This window comes from Sceloporus occidentalis, unplaced genomic scaffold (assembly GCF_023333645.1).
Source record: "Sceloporus occidentalis isolate IW3139 unplaced genomic scaffold, rSceOcc1.0.p SCAF_3, whole genome shotgun sequence".
NCBI classification, from domain to species: domain Eukaryota; kingdom Metazoa; phylum Chordata; class Lepidosauria; order Squamata; family Phrynosomatidae; genus Sceloporus; species Sceloporus occidentalis.
The window spans coordinates 195,659,392-195,680,669 of NW_028316983.1; the positions used below are offsets into that span (position 1 = coordinate 195,659,392).

At 38.5% G+C, this 21,278-nt stretch overlaps 1 pseudogene across 1 annotated transcript in view; it reads right to left on the bottom strand.

Annotated features, from left to right (window-relative positions):
• Window positions 1–21,278, bottom strand: part of LOC149317289 (ethanolaminephosphotransferase 1-like) — a 61,987-nt pseudogene that overhangs the window by 16,918 nt on the left and 23,791 nt on the right. The window contains exons 2-5 of the transcript XR_016280619.1: window positions 20,479–20,547; window positions 13,161–13,269; window positions 12,822–12,896; window positions 9,381–9,649 (exon numbers count right to left, since the gene is read on the bottom strand). The product of XR_016280619.1 is annotated as an ethanolaminephosphotransferase 1-like (transcript). The remainder of the gene's footprint in view (window positions 1–9,380; window positions 9,650–12,821; window positions 12,897–13,160; window positions 13,270–20,478; window positions 20,548–21,278) is intronic.

Consider the following 21,278-nt stretch of genomic DNA (forward strand, 5'->3'; position numbering starts at 1 on the left):
ATATTACTGCAAGACTACTGTAGCATTACTTGAGCCTGTTGGTATCAGGGCATTTTGCAAGTATATCAACTGGCAAGCACTTGAATTCAGCTGAATAGTGCTTAACTCCATCAGGTGCAAGCATGTGGCATAAGAATGTCAAAACGCTGATCTTTTCATTTTTCTTATAGGACTGCTATTAGATACTGTATTATAACAAGATAAATATGGCTCCTACTAAAAACAGCAGCTTCCTATTTCTTCCCTTTCTCTGTTCCATAATCTACAATGCAAACAGTGCTCCAAGTTTTCCAACTCCCATTTACTTCATCAGCAAAGTCACTCGTACATCACACATTTGTATTACTGTGAGAGAAAGGAGGAGAACATGTATGAATGTGTTTAAAGCAACACATACTTAGCTCCAGCTGCCAAGAAGATACAATGTCAATGTTGTGTACTATATTGGGCTTAAATAAACAGTCAAGAAGCCTGAAATTCCTTCATTTATGGCCTATTGAATCAGCCCTTGTACTATAGCTACTGCATAATATAGCATGGAGTAAAGGTGTTACAAAAAATAGAAAGTACATTACTGGAGATTACTTATGTGTAAACTTTTTATAAAGGGATGTTAATACACTAAAGGTACCTGGCCCTATCTGATCTTAGCAGGTAAGCATGGTCACCCCTGGTTAGTACTTGGATGGGGCCAGGTAGACCAGGTGCTGTAGGCTGTATTTCAGAGGAAGGCAATGGCAAACCATCTCTGAGTATTGCTTGCCAAAGAAACCACTATGAAATTCAACAGGTGATGTCAACAGGTGACTTGAAGGACTACATACACAGAGAGAAATTAAATATATAGATTATGTATAATATGAAGAAGAGGGGGTGGAATTTAGTTGAAAGTCATCTTTTTTAAAAAAAAAAGTTGTAGGTTGCATTTTTGTATTGTACTTTTTTGTAGTTTGTAATGCATTTTGTAGATTCTGTAGTTTTGTTGTTTGCGCTTTGTGTTATTCAATTTTTATTCTCTGTAGTTTTTACTTACTAAAAATAACTACCAAAACAGGCAGTCCAGGCAACTACAGACCAGTCAGCTTGACCTCAATACCAGGAAAAATATTAGAACAGATTATACAGGAATCTGTCTGCAAGTATCTTGATGACAATGCTGTGATCAGTGGAAGGCAGCATGAGTTTGTCAAGAACAAATCCTGCCAAACTAATCTTGTATCTTTTTTTTTTTATCAAGTCACTAGGTTAGTAAATGGTGAATATACTGTGTATCTGAATTTCAGCAAAGTATCTGATAGGGTCTCCCATAATATTTTGATTAAACGTGGAATAGATGGGAACAGTGTCAGGTGATCTGTGAGTGGTTAGAAAACCATATTCAAAGAGTCATAATCAATAGCTGCATTTCATAGTACCTCCTGGTCCTGTCCTAGGGCCATTACTCTTCAACATTTTTATCAATAACGTAGATAATGGCATGAAGGGGAATGCTTATCAGGTTGGTAGGTGACATAAATCTGACAAGGATGGCTAACACATTGGAAGATAGGAATAAAATTCAAAAGGACCTTGAAAAATTAGAAAGCTGGGCAGCAATTAACAACATCAACTTCAGTAGAGACAAATGCAAAAATATACATTTAGGCCACAAAAACCAAATGCATAGGTATAGGGTGGGGGCTATATGACTCAGCAGTACTATATGGGGAAAAGACCTTGGGATTGTTCTTGTCCATAAATTGAACACGAGCCAGTAAAGAAGGTGAATGCTATTTTAGCCTCTATTAATAGAAGCATAGTTTCCAAGTTAAAGGAAGAAATGGGTCCACTATATTCTACATGGACCAGGCCTCATCTGAAGTACTGTGTTCTGTTCTGGGCACCTCATTTCAAGAAGGATATAGAGAAGTTGGAGCTAGTTCAAAGGATGACAACAAGGATTATTATAGGCATGGAGAACAAAACACATGAGGAAAGGATGATGCAGATAGGCACGTTCAGCTTGGTAAAGAAAAGACAGAAGGGTAACATAATTGCCCTCAAGGGCTGTCACAGAGAGGAGGGAGCAGGTCTGTTTCCTGCTGCCCCAAAAGGAAGGATTTGGTCTAATGGTTTGAAGTTACAGGACAGTAGATTTTAACTGAACATTAGAATGAACCTTTTGACAATAAGAGCAATTCAGCAGTGGAACCAATTGCCCAGAGAGTTGGTGAGTTCTCCTCTGGATGTTTTCAAAAAGAGTGTGGACAGCTACATGCTGGGGATGCTGTAGCTTGAAATCCTGCTTTGACCAGGGGATTGGAGTCAAAAAACAAATTTGATGTTTGATGTTCCTTTGTTGCCTGTTTTATTGAATCATTTCCTGTATTGCTATGTCCTCCCTCCAGTCCATCTCCCCTGATCCAGGCCTCGGAGGTAGAGAAAAACTGTTGGCCCTCATCCCCTTCCCTTTCTCCTTTTGTGTCGTGTCTTTTTTAGATTGTAAGCCTTAGGGCAGGGAACCGTCCAATTAAAAAGATTGTATGTACAGCGCTGTGTAAATTTACAGCACTTTATAAATAAAGGTTAATAATAATAACAATAATAATAATGGCCCAGGAAGCCCCTTCCAACTCTATCATTCTTTGGCAAAACTATTTTCTTAAGCAAGTATTTCTTGCTTAATGAATTCACCATAAGTTGACAGGCCACCTGAAGGCACATACATACAAACTTTCTAGGAAGATGATAACCATCAAACAGTGGTGTAGAATTGAGTTGTTTCTTTACCTTCAATACAGCCTTTTTGCCATGTACTGGCCATTACAGCTGGCACACATTATTTCCCATGCACTCACTGCTCCACATTTGCAAGGACTAGATGCTCAAATCAATATTGTCTATGGATAGACAGTTCTCCATAGACATTAAAATGGAGGTAGATATTTCTCTGATACAGGTGCCAAGAATTCTACCAATTATGGAAGCGACAGAATGTCATGAGCAATTTTACTTAATGCAGAAAAATAAAATGTATAAAGACAACTGGGTATTATTTTAGACTAATTAGAAATAGACCTGCTGATTTTACTGGAAAAATTAAGCCAGAGTTAATGTTTTAAGAACACAGATTCACCAGTATAAAGCAAAAGCATTACGCTATAAAAATTCCAATTAATCTCCTGTGGATGTTTTACAAAGGAATCTCTAGAGAGGTCATATTCTATCACATTTGTTAGAATGATGAAATAAATAAGCTCTTATGGAAAATAAGTTCTTTGATAATCTTTCTTTCTCTGAAGAAACAAGTAAAACTTGCTTCTCCATATGAGAGACCACCACAGTTTCTTCAACTAATTCTAACATCTTCAAGCTTAATTTCAAGTGTAACTCATCCTATTTAATTTTTCAACAACAAAAAAAGTATGTGGATAATGAAAGCTTGGCACTTATTGTGAAGATTTTTTTTCCAGGCTGGTGTGAAGGAGGCATTTGAAAGGATATGTTAAGACCTACCAGCCAGGAATGAAGGGATCACATGAACATAATTTTTGGTCTTGTCCTTGTGATCATAGGCTCTCACAGTTCATTCTGTGTTCAAGCTTGTGGCAAAAACTTAAGGAACCACATGCATAGTCATAAGTTACCCTTCAAAGATAATGGGGAGGGAACAACACACACAAACATCTATTCCACTAAAACAGTAAAGCAAAAGAAACAGAAAACGGGGAATATCCAGTTCCAAGAGACATCCAAAAGACATGTCTCGAGATGGTCAAAATATTGTTTTATTAGTAGAGAAGTCCAATTCATTTCATACTGTGAAAACTGTTAAAGCCTTATTCATGGGTCTATTTAGAATCAAATTTAATTTCTGAACCAGAAACTGTCAATTCATGTTTTAAAATAAAAAAATTCTGCGTATTTATTCTAAATAGTCCCCTGAAGAAGCCCCTAAGAGTACACACAGGGTAAAACACGCCAGGCTTTTTTTATTAAGAAAATGACTACCTTTTGAACACTTTGAGATGTGTCACCAAAGGTACTGGCATAACTGGTCCTATTAGATTAGGATAGGCAGCTGTTAGGAAATAAGGGCCTATATCCCCCCCCCCCCCAGGAAACTTGGAGGTCTGCATCATGCTGTTAAACCCATTGGAAAAAATGTTTTTACTTTCCTCCCAAAGGACCCCCAGCATCCCTTAGGATACATGAGGAGAAATTTCTCCCTGTGTTTTTGTTCCTCTCTGGGACATTGTAAGTCCACGAGAGATCTTGTTTCCAACAGTGTGAACTGGAAGTCAATGTCCAGGTCACTTGTTATTGGAAGAAAGGACTCTCCTGAGCTTAAAATCAGATAGATGAAGGTTTAATTCCAGGTTCGTATAATGGTGCTTGACTCAGTCCTCCCAGGGTGTGGTTCAGATACATCTGGTTAGAAGTAGACTTCATGGCAACTGCCAGCTCTCTGTTTTAGTAGAAAGAGGTACCTGAAAAGACAGGAAGGCCTAAGCGAGTTAGTTTAGGAGGATGGAACAATTGTGTGAGCTGAATCTATGTTTGACAGATCATCTGTCTTTTGACCATCTGTCAAAATCTGAAGCAATTGTATCAATCTTGTAATGTCCAATAAATTTTTTTAGGTGAGGTTGGTGTGGTAGTTCCAAAGATCTTCGCCAGTGTGGTGCTAGTACTGAATGAAGCTGAAGATCTCGTAGGTCAAGCAGATTAGGCCATGATCTGAGTAGACTTGGGGAAGTGTTGTACCTTATATTTCAGGAAGATGTAGTACTTCAGAGGCTTCTTTCCCCCCATTGTAGAGGTGTGGGGGGGGGGGACAAAAAAGGGCTTAGAGCATCCAGAGGCAACTCTAGAAGGATCCCTCAGAACCCATCAGTATCTAGTTTATGTCATGCCAGTTCCAGTGGGTGGGAATGTTTCAGCAAAAAGAGGAAAGACTACATCTTGAGCTCAATGAAAAACATAACTGATCTTTGGAATATAGGCAGAATCAGTCTGGAGAGGCCTTTGTGGGGAAAATGTATGCCTTTCCCTAACAAAGCTGCTACCTCTGAAACCCTTTGCAGCCAGTGGCCACAAGGAAGAGCACTTTGGGCTTTATCACATGTGAAACAGGAGCACCAATTCGAAGCGAGGGGGTAGCAGAGTCACTTCAGATCCAAGGCAATTCACGTGATGTATTATCATACCTGAGGAACGAAATCGTGGTCTCTACTTGGGCAAAGCTGAGTGAGTGCACATTGTATTACCACACCTGAAGGAGTCAACTATTCGAATTGGCACCCTTGTGCATGCTCAGTGGGGCTCTGGACGCTGTCATCCTTCCCTGCCCCCTCCTTAGCTATCATCCTTCATCGAGGTGAAGGATGAGGCAGGGGGTGATGGGACAGGTGGCAGGGTGCCAGAGGGGGGAAGGAATAGGCAGGGGATGATGGGACAAGTGGCACGGGGTCACTGGGGACGAGATTAGAGTGAAGGAACAAGCAGGGGATGATAGGACAGGTGGCAGGGTGCCAGAGGGTCGAGATTGGGGTGAAGGAGCAGGCAGGAGATGATGGGACAGGTGGCAGGGTGGCAGAAGGGGCGAGATTGGGGAGAAGGAGGAGGCAGGAAATGATGGGACAGGTGGCAGGGGGTCACTGGGGTGAGATCGGGGTGAAGGAGCAGGCAGGGGATGATGGGACAGGTCACAGGGGATGACTGGGGGTGAGATCAGGGTGATCTTCCACAACAGACCAATTCAAAGTGAAATCGAAGTGAGCTTGGAAACAATTTTTGTGAATTCTCATTACCGAATTCACAAAAATGAGGAGTCACTCCGAATTGACTGTGGATCCACCTCAGAATGACACCCCCCCCCATAGAAAGCAATCATGTCTGATAATACATCACGTTATAACATGATTACTCATGGCTGGACCCAAAGTGACTCCGGATCTGAGCTGCAAAAATAAGGTCCTTTGAAAGTCAGCTCAAAAGTCTCTTTAGCAAATGCACTGAAAATGGAGTACTGTATAGGCTTCAGGAACAGAAGCAACGAATCACTGGGAGTGTAACAGAGCAGTACCTGAGAGACTGTATTTGTGGTCAAGGTGCATTTGGGATGGGAAGGATGGTGGGCATCTGTCTTTTGACTATCTGTCAAAATCTGAAGCAATTGTATCAGTCTTGTAATGTCCAATAAATTTGATAGTACAGGTGAAAGAGTGAAAATGTACAGCACATTTGGCTTCAAAACCAGCCTCTGCGACTATCTGGTTTAAAAACAGCAGCAATATAAGTCTTGCTCACTAAAATTCATGGTGCTTATTAAAACTTGTGGTAGGTTAGACTCGGGTCTGCTAGAGACTCTGGGTTCCTCACGCACTCAAGCCCCACTCTTGTGTGGGAGAATATCATCTTTTTACTACTCAGTGATTGGTAATCAAGCAACATATAAGTCTCTAGTTTGGGTTTATCCATTCCAGTTGGAAGGCAGATGCACAGAGCAGTAACTCTCAGCAAGATTTGCAAGTGGCAGATGACTCCTCAGTATGGCTTAGCCAGTGTTTGCAAGCCCAGCTGAGAGCACGTCATTTGTCCTTCCCTATACAAAAAACAACAGAGTGATGAAATTGGGTTCTTAGGTAAGGCACCCAGTGGAAAAGCCTCATCCAGTGCTCAAGAGACTCAATGCCTTCACAGTCAGTATGTTAATAGAATCCTATAAATGCCCCTTTCACCTTGTAAGTAAACACATAAAGTGTTACTTTTGTGAATGACAGGGGCATTGCAGTGTTTCATTTGCAAAATAATGAACTGACTGGTAATATTACTTTTTTTCTGTTTAACAAGTAAAATTTAATTACCATTTTCATCACTTTTAATGGGAAAATTGCATTAGGGATATTTTCAGGCATCTTTGTCAAGTTTTAGGCCACGTTCTTATCACCATAGATGCAGTGGTTTGAGTGTTGGATTAAGACTCTGGAGATTAGGGTTCAGTTTCCCGCACAAGCATAAAAACCCACTGGGAGATCTTGGGCAAGTCACACTCTCTCAGCATTAAGCGATGGCAATGGCAATGGCAAACCCCTTCTGAGGAAATTTGCCAAGAAAACCCTATGACAAGTTGGTCCTAGCGTTGCCATAAATCAAACATGAGTTGGAGGCATACAATGACAAAAAGGAACTAAAAAGTAGCCGAAAATAGTGAGTCAACAACTAGCAGGTCACTATGAAAACTGCAATGCTTTTCTTTCTTTTTCTGTTTTTTTTTTTTCTAAAAGGAAAAAGAAAAGCCTCTGTGGATGATCACCGACTACACTTTTTAACTGTGGATTTGGCTGGCTCTTGATCTGGCGATGATCAGTAGGTTCTGTCATGCTGCTTAATTCTTTTTACAAGGGGATTGCAATGCTTGAGACAAACTAGGTATCAGTAGATAACGATGGCACCATCTCATGGGCAGTTGAGGGAATGCAACTGGAGTAATGGCTCCTTTTGGCACAAATTCACTGCAACTCAAAAGCATATAGGGAGAACTGGCGCAGGAGCTGGTGGCTTTGGGAGCTGGCTATGATAACACATCTCTTGTATGCATCATGTTCCAGGAAACTGGTTTCTGCTAATCTGATTTCCTCCAAGACAAAAATCTTTGCAATTCTAACTGCAACTCCCATACCGGATTCTGGCCATCGCATTTTGCAGATTAATTTTTGCTCAAAAAGTGCTTGGGGAGGGGAATCTGGGAAGAGAACTCTGTGTACAATGGAGCAGATGAGAACACCTGACCTGATGGAACACATGTGGATTAAATTTGTTCACACATTTGAGATTAAGAAGTATAGTCACGTGATCTCGTTTCCCTTAGTGATACGGATTCCTCAACCAATCCTTTCAAGTTTGTCTTTCCACTGAATAGGAAGAACTCATTATCAATAAGATAAATAAACAATGGGCTAGGAAAGTTTGCACTTTAACATATGCACATTCTCCACTCCCTAAGTATTTTTGAATGAAGTTTAGGAGCAATTTAAATATAACTCCATGCTAAACGAACACACAGAGACACACACAAAGATCTGAAAACATTTTGTCACATCTTGCAAAATGTTCTCAACCTGCTATCTAAATAGTACTAGTCTCATATGTTTTGTCTCTTAGTACATATGTAATTAATTTGAAATTTTACTACTCCCCCTCAGCGCTAAGGAGGTGGGGAAATCTACTTTTGGTAGATTTTCCTTCTGCTAGCATGACACTGGATAGAATCTAATGTCACACTTCTTACAAAGGTGGAAATCACAGAAAGTAAAACCAGCATTTTAATGATTATTATGAAATGTATAACAATATGTTTTTGCTGTGCAAATCATACACAATTTTAAACATGAAGCAACATGGCAGCAGGAATTACATTACTGGCATGCTCATGGTGCCAATTTATACTACAGTTATTATCATGGCATTTGAAGACACACTACAAGCAGCAGTTCCCATAGCACACCACAAGGTAACATTGGTGGAGTCAATGCAATGCAGGAAAAAATAAGAGGTTTTTTTTTAAGTACACTTAAAATGGCATTCACCTTTACAGACTCTGACTTCTGTCCCTGCTGCAGGCATTCCTTCCCCCCTGCCCTCAATAAAGGACATGGCTTTTAAATTTCCCTCAGCATCTATGGGAACTGGGATTTTTAAAAACAGAAAGAAAAGAAAAAAATGATCCTTTGCTATTAACCAATTACCAATTATATCTCCCTTATCCAAAATGCTTAGGACCAGAAGTGCTTTGGATTTTGGAATATTTGCTTATACATAATGAGATATCTTGGGGGACTCATATGTAAACATAAAATTCATTTATGTTTTGTCTTCACTTTATAAATATAATCTGAAAGTAGTGGTTTAAACATTGGACTATGACCCTGGAAACCAGGGTTTGATTCCCCACTCCACCATGGAAACACACTGGGTGACCTTAAGCAAATCACACAGTCTCAGCCCCAGAAAACCTGTGAAAAGCCTTAGGGTTGCCTTAAGTCAAAAACAACTTGAAGGTACGTAACAATAATTTTATACATTGTATTTTCAATAATTTTCTGCATGAAACAATGTTTGTGTACATTGAATCATCAGAAACCAAAGGTGTCACTATCTTAGCCTGCCACATGGACAATTTTTGGAGTATTTAGGATTTCAGAATTCCAGATAAGGGATACTCAACCCGTTTACAGGCATAACTTCTCCCATTCAGTGCAGAAATATCTCTGTAAGTATTTTTAATTGTGCAATTTCCTATTTAAGATCTCAGACAAATATACTTGATTTAAGCAGTATTTCTCTTTCCTTCAGTTACTGTTATACAATAATAATTTTTAACAGTTATAAATACTTACCACTTGACTAATATCATATCCCCATGGTAGAAAAAGGACTCCTGTATTATATTTTTCCCAGTGTGAAAACATAAAATTTAATAAGATAACACTTAATGATAAGTACATGGTATAGACAGAATTTCCAATGTTCTCATTGGTACGCGAACATATGGAATAAAAGGAGAGTGCAAGAACTGAGGAGGCCCAGCTGTCTAGTCCATGATCAAACAACTCTCCAAGAGGGGTACTTGACTGAGTCCTTCGAGCATGTTTCCCATCTATGGAATCTATAAAGGAACAGGGAAAAAAACCTTTAAAAGTTAGTTACTACAGGAAAACAACGTAAGTCAGAGATATTAGCTTCAACTTTTACTTTCTAAATTAGTTGTTTTAGGCTCATGCTTTCAAATTGCCATCAGTGTCTCTGAGAATTAGGAATATTTTTGATTTTTCACTCTCTTTATATTTGTTGGAAAAACTGGAGGTTTGTCATTGTCAGGCATTTATCACTGATGTTTATCACACTATACTCTTAAAGTGCTACTATTCCACTTTGACTGCTCTAGCTGCCTCCTGTTGCATTCTGGTATTGTTCTCTGCCTGAGAATTCTAAATACCCCTCCTTAAAACTGCCAATACCAGAATGCAACAGGAGGCAGCTAGAGGAGTCAAAGTGGAATAGTAGCACTTTAAGAGTATAGTGTGATAAACATCACTGTTTCAGATTTAACACGGAACCTCCAGATGAATATGCACTCATCCCTAGTGTTAGAGCTGTAGTAAAAATAACTTATTTCAACACAAGGAAAAACTAAAATAAATTTGGGGGACATGGTGGTTTAGCAGTTAAGACACTGACTCTGACAACCGCACACAAGGTTGGCAGTTTGAGACCCAAGTGCCACATGAAGGAGTGAGCTCCTGCCACTAGTCCCAGCTTCTGCCAACCTAGCAGTTTGAAAGCATGTAAAAGTGCAAGTAGATAAATAGGTACCATTTTGGTGGGAAGGTAACAGTGTTCCATGCAGACATGCCAACCACATGACCACAGAGTCATCTTTGACAACACTGGCTCCCTCGACACAGTAACAGAAATGAGTATTGCCCTCTACAGTTGGGCACTACTAGACAAACTTGTCAAAGGAGAAACCTTTACCTTTTTAAAATAAATTTACTTTAGATGGTAAAATAAATCTGTTTGTCTTATAGGTGCCACAAACTGCTTTTTAAAAATTTTATGCTAACACAGCGGTATCTTTAAAATGTATCTGAAAAACAGGTCAGCTCCATTCTAGGTCAGTTCCATAGATGGAGGGAGATGCGTTGTAGGCTAGACTGGTTTTATTACTGCAGTCTAGCCAACTCTTTCAGTCTCTCTAAGAATCCATAATTCATTCTGCTCTCCCTCTATTTTTCTACTGTGATATATGAACAGACTTAAAAATAAAGAAACATATTTTTCCAGTAAGAGACACCTATCTGTCTGTCTGTCTGTCTGTCTGTCTGTGTCTATGAATTACAAAGGTCTTGTTCTGAGGATAGTCATGATAAATCCTGGGAGACACTATGAGTACTCACTGGTGGTCTCACTAGATTGTGAGCAGTGAGGGCTGCAGACCTAAGAAACTGAACACAACTTGAGAAGGGGCAGCTGCAACAGCAAGGCAGAAAAAGTTACTGTTTAAAAAGTAATGCCCTGTGTTTTGCATATGGCATCAGGGAAGTCACCTGTTCGAACAAGCAGCTAGAGAAAAAAAATCATCTTCTGGTCATAATGCTCATGCAGAGGAACAGACGATAGATGTGTTCTGACACAGCACTCTTCTCCATGTTTCACTAAGGTAAGATACAGTTTGGACCCAGCTAATTAGAGAATAGACTCCTCCAACAGAAATGTCCAAAACACATTAGGAATTACTTTTTAAATAATAATGGCACCTAATTGGCATTGCTCTTGCATCTTTCCTAAATTGGTGCAGCCTCATTTTTATTTTTACTTTCTAATGAGTAGGGCTTGTATTATGTGGTCTGTTGAGATTCAGTCTGTACTTGTGTGGAGTGGTACAACCCAAACAGGAAGTATCTAGCTGAGGTATCTTGAAAACTGATCAGACAGAATGTAACAGAATATAACAAGATTTATGTAAACTTTATTTCCTCCTACAGTTTTGTTACAATGTCCTTCTTTTTTCTTTTTCTTTTTACTGTTCTCTCTTTATCTACCTAGATTGCAAAACATATTCTTAAGGGCTGTCTCCTACATTTATTCTTAAGAAAAAGCACTGGTGTATTTAAAAATACACCAGTGTTTTTTCTTAAGAATAAATGTAGGAGACAGCCCTTAAGAATATGTTTTACTGCCCTACTTCACCAATAGTGTGTGTGAAACAAAGTTCTTCAGAGAAAGGAGAAACAATAATTCACTTTGAAAAATATAATTCACTCATAATTTACTGTATGTAACCATACTATAGACTGAGGCCAAAGAAAGTTACTCATATTTTAATACCACTGGAATCAATGGGCAAAGTTAGTCATGGGCTAGTTTAAAACTAAAAGCTTACTAATTGCCTCTCTGCAGTTTAAGAAATAAATGGGATGATCATTAAATGCATCCTTGTTTAAGGAGTTTCAAGATGTTTTGTTTTAATTAAAGAAACTGTGTGTACACATTTCCATCATGCTCTCCGTTTCACCAGAGTAGAACCAGACGGACAACATCACCACTTTAAAGCTTTGTAATTTTTAAATGTAAACTCATGACAGAAACTGTTTCCTGTACTTTTCACTTTCAATTAAGTAAGACTTGTAACAGTCTGAGTGATCCGGTCTTTTTGTTTTATTCCTCCAAATAGATGCTCACAGAGGAGGTAAGCTGAGGTACCTGGAAAGCTGGTCAACAAGTCATGTCTGGACATTTTTGTTGGTGTCTTATTTAGCACTATGTTTTACTGAATGTGCTACTTTTTATGCCTTTATTTATTATTTATTAATCCTCTGACTTCTGCCTAGTGATGATAATGAGGATTAATTTTTCTTCCATATATCTGCCCAATTTCTTCTTCATGTTAGCCCTATTGGACATACCTACTAAGTCTTAAGTCTAAGTGAGCACTCAAAAAGTTCGTTTTTAAGCACACTGGACAGATTTTATAAGGACTAAGCAGATATCATTATGTTGACTTAAAGGATCAGAAGAAGACAACAAGATTCTGCTCCTTCAAGGTGCCCTTTCTCTGTGTAAACACTCTCTTCTACATGCATTCTCTGTTGTGTCTTACCCATTGTTAACCCTGGTTACAAAGAATGTAGGGACTATAAAAAGGTATTTTCCTTTTAGAACCCTAAAATTCACAGGTCTTTTCCAATTCTGGGTGCCTTGGTAGTGTTACACATGAACTAGATAAAAATACCCACAGAAGATTTAGCTTTACACTGTATACACCGATAATACTTTACCTAAAGTATAAGAACAGAAAGTAGCAAAAGCACCAAACAACCAAACCCATGTTGGAATCAACCCACCGCCGGAACCTGCCCAAAGGAAAAAGAAACAATAAGAGTTAAATTACTCAAACTTCAGAGGTATTTCTCGATTAACCATTAACCTTCTTTGATGAGCCTATCTATATGCTTGACATCACATTTTTAGGGTTTGTATCTTTATTAAAAAATCTGTACCTTACAACACATGCAAATATCTCACATAGAGGGTTAGCTATATTAACTGTTTTATAGTTGATTTTTTTATTAAAAAAAATCTCCATTCAGTTTTCAAAACCAATTAAATAGTGTTACCTGATGCAGTGTAGTCCCAGTCATAAAAAGATAATATTAAAAAATTAATTAAAATCATCAAAAATCCACCAAAGGTTAAAAGATTAGGAGCAATCCACAAGGGTACTATCTGTGTGATTTAAAAAGAAGAAACAAGTATTAACATTTGTGAACTGGAATTTGCTTCTCATATGACAACATAGTTACTATGTACACTGAAGAGATAAACATCCAAAAAAAAAAAAAAAAAAAAAAAAGGCTACAGCACCATACTTTGGTACTTTAATGTGAAGCAGACACTAGTATCTTCAAGTTGGCTTTGTCCCCAGTGTCCAATACTATGATTGAAATTCTGTTAGGGACATCAACATGTGTATGTTTCCCTTACATGTGTAGAGGGCCTTTTCTGGGCACTGTTGGGGTTGATATACCCTTCCTTCCTCCACAGCACCCAAACACCCCTGAAGGCACCCCACACAACCATGTTTCACAGTGAGCAGCCAGGATCAGAGAAGTGTGTAGCTGTGTTCCCAAAGCCAAACACAAAATGATAACCATCAGCACTGAGATTCACTATGGTCCTCCATGACTCTCAGTGCTGCTGTAATAATTACTATATGCTTCACTTGTCTGCCTATATGGATGTAGCCAGATGTTTCTTTGATCATGCTTACTTGTCGTGGAACATGGAATGGCTGTATAGGGTGGCTTCATAGGCATTTCAGTAAATCGAAGGGAATATATATGGCTCAGCATAGTACAGGTCCACATGTGGATACTGTATTTATGCTAAGCTGAGGGAATGTAAATTAAGGCCAATAAGTGTGTCTGCAGATTCCTTAATTCCTTAAGTTTCGAAGGAAGAATTATATGCAGATGTGGTACCATCTAATACAGCATGTTTTTAAATTGGTAGCCTAATGCAAGATAGTTATTACCTTTACTCCAGATGGATATAAACTTTTCTCAAATATCATATTTAAAATTTACCATAAGAGTGACTACGTCTACTAAGAAAATTACCCATTGTTCTCTCCACTATTACTTCTTGCTTTCAGTCTTCTATTATTTGTTTACTACAGTCATAGGTTTACTACAGACAGCCAATATCTCTTCTTATAATCCTGTGGCAAGTGGGTGGAGTGATAGCTACGACTGTTGAGAGTTTCTGAACACAGATGAAATGAGTCAGCTGAAGGGAGAAAGACAGTTTCAAAAGGAAAAGAGCAGGGAACTAGGAAATATAACCAACAGAGTTCAAGGTTGTCGGTAATGTACTGGAGACAAAAAATAGCAGAACAGTCTCTGTTATGCTGCCCTGATTCTACCTCCTTTTCTCAGAATATGTACTGGTGAGCTATGAATGGAGGCTCTGATATTCAGATAACAGCTGTTTATGATAGGAGTGGTAGTAAATAATTGCCTAATTCATGATACGGTTGCCAGTATGAATGTATCACCAAGACCTTTTTAGGTGAAGGCAGCTGGCCAAGTCAGGCCTAGGGACTGAGGGGACTATGGTGGAATTTTATATACATATATTAGTCAAATGAAGGTCATTTATCATTTACCTAACCCATCTAACGAAGCACATCTATCCAGCATTACAAAACCAGGCTAGGCATTCTATTGCTTTACTGGCCTTCACAATGAATTTTTTGGACAGATACCAGAGATGGTATTGTAACTGTCCAAAATTATTATGAATGACTTCAATAAATTATGTTCCAGTTGGCTTAGGACTTCCTGACAATCTTAGATCTATCCCAGACAACTGGGCAATGACAGGAAAAATCCAGCTTGTCCTGAGAGATGCAGAATATATAAAGACAAACAAACAATAAGCCCATCCATATAAGCAAGTTGGATGGTAATCATGTTGCACTGCAAATCCCAGCAGTTTTAAGTCATCATAGCCAATACCAAGACATTCTGGGAGGTGCAGTCCAATAACATCTGAAGCACTGCATGATTCCTACCCCTAGTCTAGGTTTAGACCATGTTTTCAAACAAAACCTGCTTTTGTGGTTTGGATAAAAAGAAAAGATCTGCACATAAACAGGGGAGGACACAGCCTTCAGTACTCTGATCCACCCAATCCTTCTTGGTTAAAGAAGATAGAACTTAGTGTCTTTTACTGACCTATGAAGTTTCAAAAGATAAAGTTAGGTGATTGCTGTTCTAATTCAGCAGCAAGACTTACATTTGTTGGATGAGGAGAGATAATATACTAAAGGTATATATAAATATATATATATAATCTAAAAACATTGATGGCAGGATGATGATGTGATCTGGGCATGGTGGAGTTTTCTGGATAGCACAAGCTCACACTCTCTCTAAATGTTCATAGTTCAGATGTGCTAGATCTCTGATGCTCAGGTGGAAATCATGGCTATGAGCAGATTTTATAATTCTACCTGATAAATCAGTTGCACTAATGATGAGAACTCTATTGTAGTCCAGCTAGAATAGGCTCACTGAATCGATGGGGTTTATCTATTTGTTAGCTTACCTATCAATAATGGGTGTAGTGTAGTTGGGTGTGAACTAATAGGAAACAGGCCCTTGTATTTATACTATTGCACACTCTTACGTGAAGCTGCTGCAGGTTCAAAGTTCTGTAATGCATCTTTTAATAATTTACCTTTTTCACTACCCTCACAAATGTACACATGTTTCTCTTCTGACCTCAATTCCTTCCCACACAGCTTCCCTGGAGGAAGGAAAATAGCTTACTGTGGTTGTTCCTTTTACAGAAGAACCCAACTCCTCCCCTCTTTTCTGTTGTTGATTCAAATAGCTTAGGATGGAAAGAGAGAGATGAGGTCAGTAGTGAGATGGGTGCATAAATAGGGGAATTATTCCTAAAATATCTCTGGCGCTTACATTTTCCAACCCATCTGCAATTCTGTTACCATTGCTCCTCTGTCAGTATCTTGGCTGTAATGTAAAAAAAGGAGGCAGGCCAGGACCATATAAATTCTTACTCTAAGGTGTCCTTTCCCACATGTATCTTCTGAATTAGAAGATATCTGGGATAAGCGAAGAAGAAATTTGAGATGTCAGTAGAACTGAACTTGCAATAAAGCCAAATACTTGTTTCTTGCAGAAACCTTTTCTAAAATGGCCATTTCAAATAGAGCATGAAGGTGATATGATAGATATACAGTAAACACTTAAATATTAGCAAGAACTAGTAAATATAGCAAAAAAGGCTGAGGTTTGATCTGCATGTTTCTATAACCATTTCAGGCTGGTGTGCATGCTTACTATACTACAATTTGTAAAAGCTACACTAATGGTGAGGGGAGGATATTGGTTCTCTGTTGCAGGCTGACCTCAACACCTCTTATTGTCTTGAACTTCTGTCTGCATATGTGGGAATACCCTCAAATATGCAGAAAAAAATTTTTTGTCTGTGGGCAGCCCAGCTGCACTGCAATCTCAGCATGAAAGCTTGATGTTTAGGGATGGGTGGGTACTTATATGCACAAATAAATTTGGGGCCACCACATAATCATTTTACTGGAGAGAAGAACAAACAATTTAGAATTTTTCCTCCTGTAGTTTGAGACTTCTGAGCTTTGGACCTAGACTAGTAGCTGATTATTAAACCTGAATCTCAGCTGTCTTTTGCTACAGTCTCACTGTTCAATATATCACTGACTGCTGAACTCCAGACCTGAGCAATGCTATGTAAGAAGAGAGGCATTGTTACCAATCTTCTCTATAGTACATGGAAGACTGAATGGATGGACGATAACTCTTGAAACAGATTCAACTTCTCTCTTAATGATATTTCAAAACTGCCATTTTTAAAGGAAAGTGTAAATACATAATGAGTAATACTCATGTAAAACCTGTTACAATACTGAACCCAAGGACATTATTATAGTTATAGCCTCTAATTAGCAAGTGCCGCAAACCTGTTAAAATTGTTTTTAAACTTTAAAAATTAGCAAGTGCCACAAAACTGTTAAAATTGTTTTAAAACTTGCAAAAATTGTTTTAAAACTTTAAAAATTAGCAAGTGCCACAAACCTGTTAAAATTGCTTTAAAACTTGCAATTGCTTATAGACAAGTCTCCATTCAATATCACATTTCACAGACCTGGGATGGTCTTTATCCAAATAAAAAGCTTACAGAATCAAATATATAAAATATATTCATATACATAATCATTCACATACAGAAGATACTGGGTGTGTCTATCCTGTGTTTGCAGAATATGGTAAGAATAGCCAATAAAGCTCTGCATAAAAATGAACTTTGAAACTTTTTTTAAAAAAAGATTTTAATGAGATGTAATCATCTTTTTTTAAAAAAATGATGAAAATGAATACTGATGCCTTCCTTCTGAACACTGCAACCTTCCAATGCTCTTTTTAAAAAATAATGGTGTAAGATGGTATAGATGAAGATGGTATACAAATATTGCCCATCTGGTCTGACTTTTGGAATTTTCTGTTTCTCTTGCCAATCTTTCTAACACACAGCCTGATCAAGAGTTTGGAAGAACCTGAAAGCTTGTGCCTCTTATGTTACAATTCACTGTAACAACTTTGATATTTTACTTTTATTCATGGACCACATGGTTACTTTTGGGTTTTATTGGCCATCCATGGTGATTTTTTTTATATGAACACACATACCATTTTATAAACGAAGATACTTGGTTCAACCAAAGTATTCTGTCCATAATTATGAAAAAGGGTCTACAGAGATATGTAAATATATGTTTTTTTCAGCTCGTACTCTTGAGTTTGCTTCAATACTAACATCATAGTCTAAGGTTTACTTATAATTTATGTATGATTACTTCCTTCAAGATCAATACAGATATACACATTCATGCTGAAGAATATTTACTATGGCTTTTCTTCAGTCTCACTCTTTCAGAGAAAGCAATTTCATTTCTTCAGAGATATCGGACATTTGAAATGGCATTTGTCCTTTTCTATGTTCATCATAATGGCTTTAATTTTATCTTCTGAAAGGGAAAACTTATTTCCTGGAGCAATATCCCCAGTCAGCAGACACAGATAATTTATCATACATTATAGGAAAAAACAGATTATTCTAACAGCAACTTCAAGTTCTAAAATAAAGATGACGACAATGGAAGAGCAATGGCTCTTTTGTAGGGATTTGAAGATCAAGTTATAATATTGGCAATCTAATGCAAAATCCAGATACAAAAGACTTCCAAAGAGGTGACAGATACATACAAGTCCTTTTAAAATAACACTGTTTAGTAATCTGTATATATATTTAACATTAAAGAACTGCCCACACAGAAATGAATAAGAATAGTTTACTCGCTAATGTTTTCTGTAGTGTCTAGAATAGCTTTCATTTATGTAGGCTGTGATGCTGAGATATAGCCTCATTCATGCAAAAGTGTGGCATCTCATATTTGTCCATGACTGCACTACACCAGCATAGGTGGTGGCAGCAAGATTTAAAAAAAAGGCCACAGGAGTTCTTGTTCTGAATGAATGAAGAAATAGAGTGCTCTCGTTCTTTGCCACCAGTGAGAAATTATCCCAAGAACTGCAACCACTCAGATAGAACACCAATGAAATCCCAGAATGATAGAATCAAAGAGTTGGAAGAGATGGCAAGGGTTATCAGTCCAACCCCTTGCCATGCAGGAATACACAGTCAAAGCACTCCCTACAAGTGGACATCTAGCCTCTGTTTAATTCAGTTTTATTTAATTCAGACAATTCTACGTCTGTAGTAGCTGAACAGAGCTGCTCAGGACTAGGTATCTTGGAGATGTCTGGTTCATAGGGTCACTATGGGTCGGGGTGAAGTGGACTTATTCTCCTGATTGAAGAATTATATAAAAAATGCTTTTATAAACTGTTTGTAGTCATGATTTTGGGTAAGACTAAATGAAAAGCTAGAATTTGGCTTTTGCAAAGACTAATGTCAGAGTGAGCAATTTTTGCATAATATTGTGAAGTCGAAGGTTTTCATGGCCAGCATCCATGGTTTTTTGTGGGTTTTTCGGGCTATGTGGCCATGTTCTAGAAGAGTTTCTTCCTGACGTTTCGCCAGCATCTGTGGCATAATATATGCATAATATTGTTTCAAGAACAGTGTGCTATTAGATAAGGTTGAATATCCTGAACAGAAGAGTAAAAACAATGTCACAATGAACTAGAACAATTTCTGCTATTTCAAAATGCATAGACATGTTCATTTGCTAACGCCATAGAATATATTTATTAATGTAGATGATTTGCAATCAGGGGTGGGATAAGAGTTTGGAGGTCAGGTTTTCCTGTATTGTGCTTGTGTATAAAACCTGCTGTAAAGAATTTTCAGGGTCTCTCTTGCACCTTTTGGGCAGGAGGGTCCCGGCCATAATAAAACTGTGCCTTCTGTGACAGTGGGTCAGCTTGGTTGTTTATCCCAGCCAGTAATTTCTGCTGCAGGGGTTGACTTGTAGGCACTAACAACAACAACAAAGTATTCTGGCTTATTTGCTTATGAAATATCATGGGAATCCTGAACACAAATTACTAACATCTTGACAGAAAACTTGACAGTGCTGTGCTTCATGGGCATTCCTGACTTCATGATTTTACTGTCTACTTCTTCCCTTATCCTCTACCTTCTTATCTTATCTCAGGTGGGTTACAGACCGCCGAAAAGCAGCGGCCTGCACCCGCCCATTTCCCCGCCGGATTGGGGCCTCAGCAGCCTGAGCGGCAGCCGCTGAAGCCCCAATCCGCCGCTTTACAGGCCGTGGGGAAGCTTGGCCCCTTTCTCCTCTGCGTCACTGGGCGCAGCCGTCTGAAGGCTGCGCCCAGCGACGCAAAGCCAGGAAGGAGCTCTGAAACAGAGCTCCTTCCGGGGTCGTGGAAAGGGCATCCTAGGCGCCCTGGCACGGCCCCAATACGTCACAACTGCGCCGCCTCGTTTGGAGGCGGCGCAGTCGTGCTGTAGTGATGGTGGCGGCTGTGTGGAACGGCCACCGCCATTTTCTATGCGCAGAGCGCGTACTAGGGTTAGGGGTGTCCGGAAAGGATGCCCCTTTCTAACCCTAGTACGCGCTCATCGCATACTTTAAGGCCTGTTTGTAACGGGCCTCACTTAGGTTTTCACTTATGTCTTGACCTATCTCATATGGTGGTGTTGGCTGCTATGGAAATGGTAACATAGTTCTAACAGTAATTAGACTGATTTTATAAAGAAATATTAATTTGAATACAGCAGTTGTTACCACATGGCCAATGCATCCAGTTGTGAACTGCTATTCAAACTGTGATTAATATAATTCAATAGAAAATTTAGTGATCGTCACACAGTTATAATGCTTACCTTTACTATTCTGTCCCATAATGGCTGCATAATATGGACGGATAAAGGATTTGTGTCCACAGCACTGTACTGAAAACAAAATAGACACACTTGTATCAAAACAAAGTATTTGCAAAATATATTTCATGGAAATACTACAGACAACAATCCACCAAATGACAGTGACATTTGTTGCTTATTATTGACCAAAATGATCCTGGCTTATTTTAAATTATATCCACCTGATCAAATGACAACTGCTAATAAATATATTGCCTTACATTTCTTTTCTTTTTTAATGAATGCATGTGCTTTTATTCACTAATATTAACAGCTGATTATACAACCACCAGCCACATAATTTCTTCAAACCTATATTCACATGTGTATTTCATACTCAAATAGAATATAAACATAGCCACACATTAATAACTCAGTAGCATCGTGTTTGTTATTAATTTGTATTTTATTAATTGTATACTTCTAACACATGTTGCCACTCTCTAATTGAACACCCATCAACTTCCTTCTCCTTCACTATTGTCAACAAGAAATGTACCTTTTGTGGGAGTTTTCCTCTTACATTATTGAGCTTTCCACTTGACATTATCATGAAGGTGACATAAAAGTAAACGATGAGGCAGATCTCCAATTACACCCTCCCTACAGACACAGTGTCTGAATTCATACCATCTTTCAAAAACATGGATGGCATCATCAAACATTGCTCCCAAGGAGCTCTTTCCAATTTTAATTCAAAGGCACTATATCAAGTCTGTCTTCTAAACACTTTCACAGAAGCAGAACGTGATATAATCTTT